Source organism: Anopheles funestus (assembly GCF_943734845.2).
Source record: "Anopheles funestus chromosome X unlocalized genomic scaffold, idAnoFuneDA-416_04 X_unloc_72, whole genome shotgun sequence".
Classification (NCBI taxonomy): Eukaryota; Metazoa; Arthropoda; class Insecta; order Diptera; family Culicidae; genus Anopheles; species Anopheles funestus.
In genome coordinates this window covers 7,501-22,500 of record NW_026045201.1, presented here as the reverse complement: position 1 = coordinate 22,500, position 15,000 = coordinate 7,501, and the positions used below count along the sequence as shown (strand labels likewise).

At 47.1% G+C, this 15,000-nt stretch overlaps 1 long non-coding RNA gene across 1 annotated transcript in view; it reads right to left on the bottom strand.

The window, feature by feature from the left end:
- LOC125774013 (uncharacterized) overlaps positions 1-15,000 on the bottom strand; it is an 88,226-nt gene that overhangs the window by 66,462 nt on the left and 6,764 nt on the right. Inside the window, exon 2 of the long non-coding RNA XR_007420535.1 lies at positions 1-417. This exon is cut by the window's left edge and continues 443 nt beyond it. This is a non-coding gene — a long non-coding RNA (uncharacterized LOC125774013). The remainder of the gene's footprint in view (positions 418-15,000) is intronic.

Genomic DNA, 15,000 nt, shown 5'->3' with positions numbered 1-15,000 from the left:
GATCGAGCTATTGAGTATTGGGCCTGCATACTCGCTCATCCGTATCCTTTGCGTACCGCCCCATGGCCCCGTCCTTAGAGTTAATGACTAGTAGGCTTAACTCTTTGTATGTCTGCACCACAGTTCCCGTTCGTTCCGTGCCGTGGCCGGATACGTATTGCACATCGGTATACCTGTCGCTACTCAGGCAACTCGTGTGCGTGGATTGGATCGAGCTCATGGGGTGTGTAGAGATTCCATGTTATAATTGCAAGTCCATATCCACTTTATAGGTTAAAGTCATAAGTTGTGATTGCACAACCATACTTCATAAGAGTTTAATAACTCTTCAACTAACTTTCGTTCTGGTGTCTTGGTATCAAATCGCATAAGACACAAGATTCTACTGGCCAAATAGAATCTAGCACATTGGTTAACCTGGCGCCGCAGTCAACTCATGTGCTTGGATCGGATCGAGCTATTGAGTATTGGGCCTGCATACTCGCTCATCCGTATCCTTTGCGTACCGCCCCATGGCCCCGTCCTTAGAGTTAATGACTAATAGGCTTAACTCTTTGTATGTCTGCACCACAGTTCCCGTTCGTTCCGTGCCGTGGCCGGATACGTATTGCACAACAGTAGATACCATCACCTGACGTATCTAACACACCACTATTGTAACTCGTCGTCGAAGGACCTTTCAAGTGCCTGATGGCCAGGGGAGCTCTTACACGGCACGGAGACACAGTGATGCTCGCCCATCACAGTGTACAACGATCGAGTTTGCTTAAGTGTCTGGGTACCTACACACCAGACACAATGCAATGGCCACGGATCCACACAAGGCACATCACATGCAGAAAGCTTCACCAGATTATGACACATACCACACTCTTGTAACTCGTCGTCGAAGGGGCGTTCAAAGTGCCTTACGGCTAGGGGAGATCTAGCACGGCACGGAGACACAGTGATGGTTGCCCATCAAAGTGTACAACGATCGAGTTTGCTTTCCGCGCAAGCGTTCTAAGTGTCTGGGTACCTACACACCAGACACAATGCAATGGCCACGGATCCACACAAGGCACATCACATGCAGAAAGCTTCACCAGATTCTGACACATACCACACTCTTGTAACTCGTCGTCGAAGGGGCGTTCAAAGTGCCTTACGGCTAGGGGGGATTCTAGCACGGCACGGAGACACAGTGATGGTCACCCATCAAAGTGTACAACGATCGAGTTTGCTTTCCGCGCAAGCGTTCTAAGTGTCTGGGTATCTAAGCACCAGACACAATGCAATGGCCACGGATCCACACAAGGCACATCACATGCAGAAAGCTTCACCAGATTCTGACACATACCACACACATGCAACTCGTCGTCGAAGGGGCGTTCAAGTGCCTTACGGCTAGGGGAGATCTAGCTCGGCACGGGGACACAGTGATGGTCACCCATCAAAGTGTACAACGAACGAGTTGGCTTTCAACAAATTCTGACACATAGCAAGCGAGCGACCGAGCTACACCGAAGGCAGCCCATGGTTGGTCACTCGCGGACGATCATCAGTAATGATCCTTCCGCAGGTTCACCTACGGAAACCTTGTTACGACTTTTACTTCCTCTAAATCATCAAGTTCGGTCAACTTCAGCCATGCCAGCTGCAGCTCACGAAGGAACCGCGGAAGGTAAGCCTCCAGAAACCTCACTAAATAATCCATCGGTAGTAGCGACGGGCGGTGTGTACAAAGGGCAGGGACGTAATCAGCACTAGCTAATGACTAGTGCTTACTAGAAATTCCAGGTTCATGGGGACCGTTGCAGTCCCCAATCCCGACTAGATGGGCATTTTAGTGATTTCCCGTTCCTCTCGGAATGGGGGCGCCTATTGGCGAGAACACGCTGCGACCCACATTGTAGCACGCGTGCAGCCCAGAACATCTAAGGGCATCACGGACCTGTTATCGCTCATTCTCAGCTTGCTAAACACAAGTTGTCCCGCTAAGCAGGGCAAACGTAGCCGACGACCGCCCGTGAAGGCGCCGCCCGGCTGTAACGTCAGGTGCGCCCGGAGGCGCACTGCTGACAGCGTTCTAGTTAGCATGTTTGAGTCACGTTCGTTATCGGAATTAACCAGACAAATCATTCCACGAACTAAGAACGGCCATGCACCACTACCCTTAAATTTGAGAAAGAGCTATCAATCTGTCTTACCTCGATAAGTTTGGACCTGGTAAATTTTCCCGTGTTGAGTCAAATTAAGCCGCAAGCTCCACTTCTTGTGGTGCCCTTCCGTCAATTCCTTTAAGTTTCAACTTTGCAACCATACTTCCCCCGGAACCCGATTTTGGTTTCCCGGAAGCGACTGAGAGCACCGAATAGGGGTAGCGTCTCCCAATTGCTAATTGGCATCGTTTACGGTTAGAACTAGGGCGGTATCTAATCGCCTTCGATCCTCTAACTTTCGTTCTTGATTAAAGAAAGCATCCATGGCAAACGCTTTCGCTTCAGTTGGTCCTACGACGGTCTACGAATTTCACCTCTCGCGCCGTAATACCAATGCCCCCAACTACTTCTGTTAATCATTACCTCTAGGTTTCTGACAAACCAACGAAATCGTATAAACCGAGGTCATATTCCATTATTCCATGCAAGATTATTCTCGGCCAACGCCAACCCCACGGGGGGGCCGGACGCTTTGTCTTAGCCTGCTTTGAGCACTCTAATTTGTTCAAGGTAAATGTGAGTATCTTGAGCACCATGAGGAGCCCGTGCCGGAGTTAACCGGTAGCACGGTACTCGTTCACAGAGTAACGCCCAAGTACACCATTGTGAGTCGCAGCCGTGAGCGCGCGCACGAACGGCCCCGGCGTGTAACCGGGCGCCCGTGGCGGTCACGTGTCTGGACGGGCAATCAACTTCGAACGTTTTAACCGCAACAACTTTAATATACGCTAGTGGAGCTGGAATTACCGCGGCTGCTGGCACCAGACTTGCCCTCCACTTGATCCTTGTTGAAGGATTTATACTCAACTCATTCCAATTATGGACCATCGTTAGAGAGGTCCATATTGTTATTTCTCGTCACTACCTCCCCGTACTGGGATTGGGTAATTTACGCGCCTGCTGCCTTCCTTGGATGTGGTAGCCATTTCTCAGGCTCCCTCTCCGGAATCGAACCCTGATTCCCCGTTACCCGTCGCAACCATGGTAGTCCTCTACACTACCATCAATAGTTGATAGGGCAGACATTTGAAAGATCTGTCGTCAGTCGACAAGCGACCATACGATCTGCGTCCTTATCCAGACTTCAACTCAAGCCGCCCGGAGGCGATTGGTTTAACTAATAAGTGCACCAGTTCAGCTACCCGCGAGGGCAACAGTCCCGGCATGTTGCATGTATTAGCTCTGGATTTTCCACAGTTATCCAAGTAACTAGTGGTAGGATGATCTTGTGAATTATAGCTGTTATACTGAGCCTTATGCGGTTTCACATTCATTTATGTTTGTACTTAGACATGCATGGCTTAACCTTTGAGACAAGCGTATATTACTGGTAGGATCAACCAGAATTCGTTCCACTACAGACACACACTCGCTTAGTGGGAAATAAATTTCCACACAACTCTCTCTCTCTAGAACCATATGGAATGGCTCTTTGGTGTTGGGTAAGGCACCAATTTGTTGGGGTGTAACGGTCACCACCAACTTTAAGTTTGTTAGGGCACAACGGAAACCACTAACTAAACTTTAGGAAACTAAATTTCCTCACACATTATCTCTCACCATATTAGCACTAGGTGCTATCCACGATTGTACAACGTTTCAACTCTTGAATCGACCGTAGGGCCGCGGAATTGCTTCCGGGCCCCTATTCTCGCTATTAATTGTTCATCTCTTTCAATACATCGAGTTCGTTCCATTGGGTAGTTCGCATGGCGAACGTTTTGATGCAGCCCCCTGGGGGACCACGGCACTTTACACCGGGTATGGTGTATGCGCAACCTACAGATAACAATAAACCCCTTATGCGTGTGTAAACCGATGTTGGGCTGCTCAACATCTTTCATGGTTACATCACTTGCACCAGAACCCACGGTGCCGATTTGGTAATATGTTGTACATTTACTCTCAAGATGTACGCTTCGGCCCCTTATTCAGGGGCTCAAGCTATTACCAGCAAGAACAATCCTCATCCAGACTTGAACTCGAAACACCCGCAGGCGAACGGTTTAACTAATAAGTGCACCAGTCTTGAATCCATGCGTCGGTGGAAACAATGCCGGCGTGTTGCATGTATTAGCTCTGAACTTAGCGAGTGATTGCCTTGCAGCTGTCATACTGAGCGTAGAGCGTGATTATCGCTCACTTGAACCATGTTGAATGGCTCTTTGGTGTAGGGTAAGGCACCAATTTGTTGGGGCGTAACGGTCACCACCAACTTAAGACTTGCTTATAGGTATTTCAACGTTTTCAACTCTTAAATCGACCGTGTTTCATTATCATCTCTTCTTCTTATTAAATGCATAGAGCTCGTTCCATTGGGTAGTTCGCGTGGCGAACGGTTTGATGCAGCCCCCCGGGGGGGACCACGGCACTTTACACCGGGCATGGTGTATGCGCAACCTACAGATCACCAATATATTTGTGATCGATAATGCACACTTCTTACACGACTGACCAGTCGACAGCGCTGCCTTCCTATTATGCGTGTGTAAACCGATGTTGGGCTGCTCAACATCTTTCACGGTTACATCACTTGCACCCGAACCCATGGTGCCGATTTGGTAATATGTTGTACATTAACTCTCAAAATGTACGCTTCGACCCCTTATTCAGGGGCTCAAGCTATTACCAGCAAGAACAATCCTCATCCAGACTTGAACTCGAGTCACCCGGAGGCGAACGGTTTAACTAATAAGTGCACCAGTCTTGAATCCATGCGTCGGTGGAAACAATGCCGGCATGTTGCATGTATTAGCTCTGAACATAGCGAGTGATTGCCTTGCAGCTGTCGAACTGAGCGTAGAATGTGATTATCGCTCACTTGAAAGGGTCAAGCCCTTTCGAGTCGTCCGGTTTTTACGCCAGACGACTCGGTTCACCATCTTTCGGGAAGGGACCGTCTCGGTCGCAAGCTGCTCCGGTCCCCAAACAACCTGCGACAAATGATAGGAAATGCCGACATCAATATGTGTTCAGTTTGGTTTATCGCTCATAGGTCTTTTTGACCATCGATCCCTGATTATAACTCTCAATTAAACAGTCAGGAGAGTAAGGCATGCCCATCGATATCTCATCGACAGGCGATACCGCAAGAACGGCCAACGACACATCAGGTGATCGATTATTGCTACGACTTTTGCTTAATCGTTTCCACTCCTTAGAGAAAGAAACCCCCGGGGACCGTCTCGGTCGCAAGCTGCTCCGGTCCCTAAACAACCTGCGACAAATGATAGGAAATGCCGACATCAATATGTGTTCAGTTTGGTTTATCGCTCATTGGTCTGTTTGACCATCGATCCCTGATTAAACTCTCAGTAATCCAGTCGGGAGAGTAAGGCATGCCCATCGATATCTCATCGACAGGCGATACCGCAAGAACGGCCAACGACACATCAGGTGATCGATTATTGCTACGACTTTTGCTTAATCGTTTCCACTCCTTGGAGAAAGAAACCCCCGGGGACCGTCTCGGTCGCAAGCTGCTCCGGTCCCTAAACAACCTGCGACAAATGATAGGAAATGCCGACATCAATACGTGTTCAGTTTGGTTTATCGCTCATTGGTCTGTTTGACCATCGATCCCTGATTAAACTCTCAGTAATCCAGTCGGGAGAGTAAGGCATGCCCATCGATATCTCATCGACAGGCGATACCGCTTGAACGGCCAACGACACATCAGAGGATCGTATCTTGCTACAACTTTTGCTTAATCGTTTCTTCTCCTTGGAGAAAGAAACCCCCGGGGACCGTCTCGGCCGCAAGCTGCTCCGGTCCCTAAACAACCTGCGGCATCAAATGATAGGAAAAGCCGACATCAATACGTGTTCAGTTTGGTTTATCGCTCATTGGTCTGTTTGACCATCGATCCCTGATTAATACTCTCAATTAGAAGGTCGGTAGAGTAAGGCATGCCCATCGATATCTCATCGACAGGCGATACCGCATGAACGGCCAACGACACATCAGAGGATCGTATCTTGCTACAACTCTTGCTTAATAGTTTCCACTCCTTGGAGAAAGAAACCCCCGGGGACCGTCTCGGCCGCAAGTTGCTCCGGTCCCTAAACAACCTGCGGCATCAAATGATAGGAAAAGCCGACATCAATACGTGTTCAGTTTGGTTTATCGCTCATAGGTCTGTTTGACCATCGATCCTAGAATTCAACTTTCGAGTAAGGCATGCCCGTCGATATCTCATCGATAGGCGATACCGGTAGAACGGCCAACGACACACATCTAGGATCGCATTTACTCTTCCTTGGATGGATAACCAATACCCTAGGACCGTTTCATCGCGAGCTGCTCCGGTCCTCAAACAACTCGCGAACCACCGATAGGATGATATTAGGAATGGCCGACTTTCATCCTTTAACTCTCAGTTCTGCTTACCAAAACATAGGTACTTGGACCTTAAAGACCACTATATGTTCCCCGATCGGGGGCAATCGGAACGTCTATCCATCATCAACATCGTTTCACTCATTCCGAACCACCAAATTGGACAGACAGTACCATATTCACCAACCGATTGCTTCAACTTCGCAAACTGTATGGTAAGTTCTACTAATTTCACATCTTACCATCGACTAATAGTGCATAAATCCACTTGGAAATCACTTTTCCTTGGTCCTCGGACCTTCTACGACAACGTCCAACAAATATCCGAAGTCGTTTCCCAACTTAGACCAAGCATTTCGTATCTTTACTTCTAATCGATTTTTTCTCGCATAATTGACGATCAAAATCTAAAAACCACATTTTGAGCCAGAAGCAGTCGTCCGATCGTCCTGGGGGTAGTCTCAATCGATTTAGAAGGGTCCAATTCATAAAGATACATACTCAGTCAAAATCATGCTTCTGGCTCACCTACCCCCTATATAGTAAACGAAAGCGTACAGGCGTGGAAAACGTGCCATTTTTCTCCATCACGGACTTTTTTTTTCTCGTTGCACCGACTCTAGTAAAAAAGTGAAATTTTTTACTAGTTACCAACTTTTGCAAATTATCATCGGATATCACTTTTTATGGTCTATAGTAAGTTCTTATCACGTTTTAGTAGTTTTTGAAAAAAAAATTTTTTTGAACTTTTCAAAATTTTTCAAAACAAAGTTTTTGTAGGCGGTTTTGTGTATGGAGGGTTACTAGTCTCGGGGTCACTGTTTGACCAAAAAACCACTATATATCATTCGAAAGGTAATTTCAAGGGCTACAAAAAATTGTTCTACGGCACCCCCCTCCGACGTCTAGTATTCGAGTTATTGGCCAAAAACCATCACTTGAGCGATTTTTCGTTCAGGGTACCCGACTCTAGTAAAAAAGTGAAATTTTTCTCGATTGACCAAGTGTTGCAAATGACCATCGGATTTCACTTTTTATGGTCTATAGTGAGTTCTGATCACGATTTGGTACTTTTTGAAAAAATTTTTTTGACGCACTTTTCAAAATTTTGCAAAACCAAAACTTTTTAGGCGGTTTTGTGTATGGAGGGTTACTAGTCTCGGGGTCACTGTTTGACCAAAAAACCACTATATATCATTCGAAAGGTAATTTCAAGGGCTACAAAAAATTGTTCTACGGCACCCCCCTCCGACGTCTAGTATTCGAGTTATTGGCCAAAAACCGCAACTATAGCGGTTTTTCGTACAGGGTACCCGACTCTAGTAAAATGATGCGATTTTTACTAGTCTAGGAACTTTTTGGTCAAAAAATCAAGTATATGTCATTCGATAGATAATTTCAAGGGCTACCAAAAATTGTTCCACGACACCCCCCTGCGACGTCTAGTATTCGAGTTATTAGCCAAAAACCGCAACTTAAGCGGTTTTTCGTCCAGGGTACCCGACTCTAGTAAAATGATGCGATTTTTACTAGTCTAGGGAACTTTTTGGCCAAAAATCAAGTATATGTCATTCGATAGATAATTTCAAGGGCTACCAAAAATTGTTCCACGACACCCCCCTGCGACGTCTAGTATTCGAGTTATTAGCCAAAAACCGCAATTATAGCGGTTTTTCGTCCAGGGTACCCGACTCTAGTAAAATGATGCGATTTTTACTAGTCTAGGGAACTTTTTGGCCAAAAATCAAGTATATGTCATTCGATAGATAATTTCAAGGGCTACCAAAAATTGTTCCACGACACCCCCCTGCGACGTCTAGTATTCGAGTTATTAGCCAAAAACCGCAATTATAGCGGTTTTTCGTCCAGGGTACCCGACTCTAGTAAAATGATGCGATTTTTACTAGTCTAGGGAACTTTTTGGCCAAAAATCAAGTATATGTCATTCGATAGATAATTTCAAGGGCTACCAAAAATTGTTCCATGACACCCCCCTGCGACGTCTAGTATTCGAGTTATGGGCCAAAAACCATTCATACTTGAGCATTTTGCTCATTTTGCCTGTACGGGTACCGGGGACTAGTAAAATCAGGCCAATTTTACTAGAGTAGGGGTCCTTTTTGGTCAAAAAAACAACTTTTGCTCGTTCGATAGGGAATCGATAGGGCAACAAAAAATCGTTCTACGACCCCCCCTTCCGATGTCTAGTATTCGAGTTATGGGCCAAAAACAGTTTATAGCTAATTTTTCACTCGATTTTTCACCAAGTATCGCACATTACTCCGGTTCTATACATTGGATCGTCAATCTTTAAGATTTTATGGGTAGTTCCAACTGTTTGCTACATTTCATCCATACATCACCAACCGATTCAATGTCTGTGCTAGAAGTTATTAGAGGAATAAAAAAATTTACCCTTGGCTTTGGACCGTACAATTTTACCCATTTTTGGCCCATATTTGCCCCATAGCTCCGCCGGTATCCAAGATATGGCCACATTTTCTTCTGGCCATGGGTAGATGGCACTTGTGGCTAGATTTCTTCCATGCACCACTAATCGCTACCATGTCTGTGGCCGGAGCTATTCACGAAAGCGCCTCGCGCACTTGGTCGGATTTTTGGTCCAACTTGCACCATTTTTGGCCCATATTTGCCCCATAGCTCCGCCGGTATCCAAGATAGCGCCACACTTTCTTCTGGCCATGGGTAGATGGCACTTGTGGCTAGATTTCTTCCATGCACCACTAATCGCTACCATGTCTGTGGCCGGAGCTATTCGACGAACAACCATCGCATTTACCTAGGTACTTTTTCGGATTTTTGGTCCAACTTGCACCATTTTTGGCCCATATTTGCCCCATAGCTCCGCCGGTATCCAAGATAGCGCCACACTTTCTTCTGGCCATGGGTAGATGGCACTTGTGGCTAGATTTCTTCCATGCACCACTAATCGCTACCATGTCTGTGGCCGGAGCTATTCGACGAACAACCATCGCATTTACCTAGGTACTTTTTCGGATTTTTGGTCCAACTTGCACCATTTTTGGCCCGTATTTGCCCCATAGCTCCGCCGGTATCCAAGATATGGCCACACTTTCTTCTGGCCATGGGTAGATGGCACTTGTGGCTAGATTTCTTCCATGCACCACTAATCGCTACCATGTCTGTGGCCGGAGCTATTCACGAAAGCGCCTCGCGCACTTGGTCGGATTTTTGGTCCAACTTCACCATTTTTGGCCCATATTTGCACCATAGCTCCGCCGGTATCCAAGATATGGCCACACTTTCTTCTGGCCATGGGTAGATGGCACTTGTGGCTAGATTTCTTCCATGCACCACTAATCGCTACCATGTCTGTGGCCGGAGCTATTCGACGAACAACCATCGCATTTACCTAGGTACTTTTTCGGATTTTTGGTCCAACTTGCACCATTTTTGGCCCATATTTGCCCCATAGCTCCGCCGGTATCCAAGATAGCGCCACACTTTCTTCTGGCCATGGGTAGATGGCACTTGTGGCTAGATTTCTTCCATGCACCACTAATCGCTACCATGTCTGTGGCCGGAGCTATTCGACGAACAACCATCGCATTTACCTAGGTACTTTTTCGGATTTTTGGTCCAACTTGCACCATTTTTGGCCCGTATTTGCCCCATAGCTCCGCCGGTATCCAAGATATGGCCACACTTTCTTCTGGCCATGGGTAGATGGCACTTGTGGCTAAATTTCTTCCATGCACCACTAATCGCTACCATGTCTGTGGCCGGAGCTATTCACGAAAGCGCCTCGCGCACTTGGTCGGATTTTTGGTCCAACTTCACCATTTTTGGCCCATATTTGCACCATAGCTCCGCCGGTATCCAAGATATGGCCACACTTTCTTCTGGCCATGGGTAGATGGCACTTGTGGCTAGATTTCTTCCATGCACTACTAATCGCTACCATGTCTGTGGCCGGAGCTATTCGACGAACAACCATCGCATTCACCTTCTCGTTGCACTTCTTCGGGAATTTGGTGCAACCAAGTTTTCACTATAACTTGGTCATTTTCCGTCCATCGGACATGCGGTTTTGGGTGTCGATACTTGACACCGCACGCTACAATATGTTCCTCCACGACCATGTGGTCCGATGCTTCCAACAGGAGCTATTCGAGGATTACCGATTTTTCACCATTAAAAATGCTCAATTTTGCACCAACTTTTGCCTATAACTCAGGCTGTATCGATCGGATCTTCAATCTTGAAAAAGTTTTAAATAGGTGGCACCAAATGCTACATTTCGTTCTTCCACGTCAACTTTGTCCGATGTCTAGCAAAAAAGTTATTCGCGAACCAAGTCCAGAACCCATGCAATGGCTGCCCTCATTGCATACATCACGGCGGTTAACTCTCGTTACTCTATACCGTGGACTTGGTACTTTTTCAGGCATTCGTTGCTACTTCTTGGTTCATGATATTCGTTTACGGTCTTCACTAGGGCATTTGGTGCTCCTTATCGGTTCATGATATTCGTTTACGGTCTTCACTAGGGCATTTGGTGCTCCTTATCGGTTCATGATATTCGTTTACGGTCTTCACTAGGGCATCTGGTAATGGGCTTCCCACTTTCTACTGATCGATCCATACTCACTTGCGTGCACCTAGCCTAGGAAGGTTTCCTATGGCTTCCCATCTTTCTACTGATCGATCCATACTCACTTGCGTGCACCTAGCCTAGGAAGGTTTCCTTGGGCTTCCCATCTTTCTACTGATCGATCCATACTCACTTGCGTGCACCTAGCCTAGGAAGGTTTCCTATGGCTTCCCATCTTTCTACTGATCGATCCATACTCACTTGCGTGCACCTAGCCTAGGAAGGTTTCCTATGGCTTCCCATCTTTCTACTGATCGATCCATACTCACTTGCGTGCACCTAGCCTAGGAAGGTTTCCTATGGCTTCCCATCTTTCTACTGATCGATCCATACTCACTTGCGTGCACCTAGCCTAGGAAGGTTTCCTATGGCTTCCCATCTTTCTACTGATCGATCCATACTCACTTGCGTGCACCTAGCCTAGGAAGGTTTCCTATGGCTTCCCATCTTTCTACTGATCGATCCATACTCACTTGCGTGCACCTAGCCTAGGAAGGTTTCCTATGGCTTCCCATCTTTCTACTGATCGATCCATACTCACTTGCGTGCACCTAGCCTAGGAAGGTTTCCTATGGCTTCCCATCTTTCTACTGATCGATCCATACTCACTTGCGTGCACCTAGCCTAGGAAGGTTTCCTATGGCTTCCCATCTTTCTACTGATCGATCCATACTCACTTGCGTGCACCTAGCCTAGGAAGGTTTCCTTGGGCTTCCCATCTTTCTACTGATCGATCCATACTCACTTGCGTGCACCTAGCCTAGGAAGGTTTCCTATGGCTTCCCATCTTTCTACTGATCGATCCATACTCACTTGCGTGCACCTAGCCTAGGAAGGTTTCCTATGGCTTCCCATCTTTCTACTGATCGATCCATACTCACTTGCGTGCACCTAGCCTAGGAAGGTTTCCTATGGCTTCCCATCTTTCTACTGATCGATCCATACTCACTTGCGTGCACCTAGCCTAGGAAGGTTTCCTATGGCTTCCCATCTTTCTACTGATCGATCCATACTCACTTGCGTGCACCTAGCCTAGGAAGGTTTCCTATGGCTTCCCATCTTTCTACTGATCGATCCATACTCACTTGCGTGCACCTAGCCTAGGAAGGTTTCCTATGGCTTCCCATCTTTCTACTGATCGATCCATACTCACTTGCGTGCACCTAGCCTAGGAAGGTTTCCTATGGCTTCCCATCTTTCTACTGATCGATCCATACTCACTTGCGTGCACCTAGCCTAGGAAGGTTTCCTTTGGCTTCCCATCTTTCTACTGATCGATCCATACTCACTTGCGTGCACCTAGCCTAGGAAGGTTTCCCTTTGGTACCGACTTCCATCTACGCACTCGATATAACCTAGGTACTTGGTACCGATGATGGTTAACACTCAAGCATTTCTTGCATCCTGCGTGCAAGGAACCAATTTTCACTTCTTAGGTACGTTTATGGGCCCGCATTTATCCAATATCGCTCCGATGGCCTTTCGCATTATTTCATCCGATAGCCCTTGCCAAAAGCTACCAAAAGTTCCTCCACGGCCATGTGCTCCGACGCTTAGTTTAGGAAATATTCGAAAAAATTCAAAATAGGAAGCATTTTCTTATTGGAAAATCACCTTAAATCGATGGCCATTTTTTGGGCAAAAACTTTAACGTCTTCCCGACTTTGCGGGAATTGCGAATTTTAGGCACCCAGAGAAAATCTTTTACTTTAAGGGGGCGGCCGCGAAGTTGCCCAAAGTCTCGGACACAAAAATTCTCAAGTTCCCCACTCTAGTAAAGCGCCCTATGAGTATCTCCTGGCCCGCGAGCTCTGCGAGCGGGCCAGCTTCGGCGATTTTTGCCTTTTCGCCTAGGCGGTTCTTCTACGAAATTGGTCCACAGCTTTTGCTCAGAAAGCTAGCATTTGTTGCAACAGTTAGGTACTTGGTACCACATTTTGGTATCCATTTGGGCATTTGTGGCAACTACTCGGTACTTTGGCCCACATTTCGCTCTACTCGGGCCTCTATGGTGCTACTTGTCGGTACTTTTGGCCAACTTAGGCCAATTGGGTGCAACTTGTGGGTACTCTGTGGGTACTTTAGGGCATATTGTGTCTTTCGGGTGAACCTTCGCGATACTTCATGGGTACTGATGGCCAACTTAGGAACATTCAGTGCAACCTTTGGGCCTAAGGAAATTTGTCCAACTCTTTGGACTTAGAAAATTTTCTGGACTTAGAAAATTTTCTGGACTTGTAAAAATTTTCAAATGTTCAATTTGGCCCACATTTCGCTCTACTCGGGCCTCTATGGTGCTACTTGGCGGTACTTTTGGCCAACTTAGGCCAATTGGGTGCTCTTTGTGGGTACTCTATCGGTACTTTTGGCCAACTTAGGCCAATGGGGTGCTATATGTGGGTGCTCTATCGGTACTTTTGGCCATGTTAGGCCCACTCGGTGCTATTTGTGGGTACTCTATCGGTACTTTTGGCCAACTTAGGCCCATTCGGTGCTATATGTGGGTGCTCTATCGGTACTTTTGGCCATGTTAGGCCCACTCGGTGCTATTTGTGGGTACTCTATCGGTACTTTTGGCCATGTTAGGCCCACTCGGTGCTATTTGTGGGTACTCTATCGGTACTTTTGGCCAACTTAGGCCAATTGGGTGCTATTTGTGGGTACTCTATCGGTACTTTTGGCCAACATAGGCCAATTGGGTGCTACTTGTGGGTGCTCTATCGGTACTTTTGGCCAACTTAGCCAACTGGGTGCTATTTGTGGGTACTCTATCGGTACTTTTGGCCAACTTAGGCCAACTCAGTGCTTCTTGTGGGTGCTCTATCGGTACTTTTGGCCAACTTAGGCCAACTGGGTGCTATTTGTGGGTACTCTATCGGTACTTTTGGCCAACTTAGGCCAACTCAGTGCTTCTTGTGGGTGCTCTATCGGTACTTTTGGCCATGTTAGGCCCACTCGGTGCTATTTGTGGGTACTCTATCGGTACTTTTGGGCCAACTTAGGCCAATGGGGTGCTCTTTGTGGGTACTCTATCGGTACTTTTGGCCATGTTAGGCCCACTCGGTGCTATTTGTGGGTACTCTATCGGTACTTTTGGCATGTTAGGCCCACTCGGTGCTATTTGTGGTACTCTATCGGTACTTTTGGCCAACTTAGGCCAATTGGGTGCTATTTGTGGGTACTCTATCGGTACTTTTGGCCAACATAGGCCAATTGGGTGCTACTTGTGGGGTGCTCTATCGGTACTTTTGGCCAACTTAGGCCAACTGGGTGCTATTTGTGGGTACTCTATCGGTACTTTTGGCCAACTTAGGCCAACTCAGTGCTTCTTGTGGGTGCTCTATCGGTACTTTTGGCCAACTTAGGCCAACTGGGTGCTATTTGTGGGTACTCTATCGGTACTTTTGGCCAACTTAGGCCAACTCAGTGCTTCTTGTGGGTACTCTATCGGTACTTTTGGCCATGTTAGGCCCACTCGGTGCTATTTGTGGGTACTCTATCGGTACTTTTGGCCAACTTAGGCCCATGGGGTGCTCTTTGTGGGTACTCTATCGGTACTTTTGGCCATGTTAGGCCCACTCGGTGCTATTTGTGGGTACTCTATCGGTACTTTTGGCCATGTTAGGCCCACTCGGTGCTATTTGTGGGTACTCTATCGGTACTTTTGGCCAACTTAGGCCAATTGGGTGCTATTTGTGGGTACTCTATCGGTACTTTTGGCCAACATAGGCCAATTGGGTGCTACTTGTGGGTGCTCTATCGGTACTTTTGGCCAACTTAGGCCAACTGGGTGCTATTTGTGGGTACTCTATCGGTACTTTTGGC